This window comes from Grus americana, chromosome 3 (assembly GCF_028858705.1).
Source record: "Grus americana isolate bGruAme1 chromosome 3, bGruAme1.mat, whole genome shotgun sequence".
Lineage (NCBI taxonomy): Eukaryota > Metazoa > Chordata > Aves > Gruiformes > Gruidae > Grus > Grus americana.
The window spans coordinates 1674729-1675665 of NC_072854.1; positions in this window are offsets into that span (position 1 = coordinate 1674729).

Here is a 937-nt window from a genome sequence, read left to right on the forward strand (position 1 = left end):
TGCAGGCAGGGCAGGGCAGGCAGTACAGGCAGGCAGGGCAGTACAGGCAGCACAAGCAGGGCAGTACAGGCAGGCTGTAGGCAGCACAGGCAGGGTGGTGCAGGCAGCACAGGCAGGGCAGCACAGGCAGGGCAGGCAGTGCAGTACAGCCAGTACAGGCAGTACAGGCAGGGCAGTACAGGCAGGGCAGGCAGTACAGGCAGGGCAGGCAGGGTGGTACAGGCAGGGCAGGCAGGGCACTACAGGCAGTACGGGCAGTACAGGCAGGCTGTAGGCAGTGCAGCCAGTACAGGCAGGGCAGTACAGGCAGGGCAGTACAGGCACTATAGGCAGGACAGTACAGGCAGGGCAGGCAGTACAGGCAGTACAGTACAGGCAGTACAGGCAGGGCAGCACAGGCAGTACAGTACAGGCAGGACAGGACAGGACAGTACAGTACAGGCAGGGCAGTACAGGCAGTACAGGCAGGGCAGTACAGGCAGGGCAGGCAGTACAGGCAGTACAGTACAGGCAGTACAGTACAGGCAGGACAGGACAGACAGGACAGGCAGGACAGGCAGGACAGCACAGGCAGCACAGGCAGCACAGGCAGTACAGTACAGGCAGGGCAGCACAGGCAGCGCAGGCAGTACAGTACAGTTCAGGCAGCGCAGGCAGTACAGCACAGCACAGGCAGTACAGTACAGTACAGGCAGGGCAGCACAGGCAGTACAGTACAGCACAGCACAGGCAGTACAGTACAGCACAGGCAGTACAGGCAGGGCAGGCAGCACAGGCAGGGCAGCACAGTACAGTACAGGACACCCATACCCGTGCCCCTCCCCTCCGCACCTCACTGCCGCCCCCTGCAGGACGGTAACGGCACCAACGTTCTCGCCAAATCTCGCGAGAATTACAGACTAAGGGGGAGGGGGCGAGTGGCGGAAGTCTCGCGCGA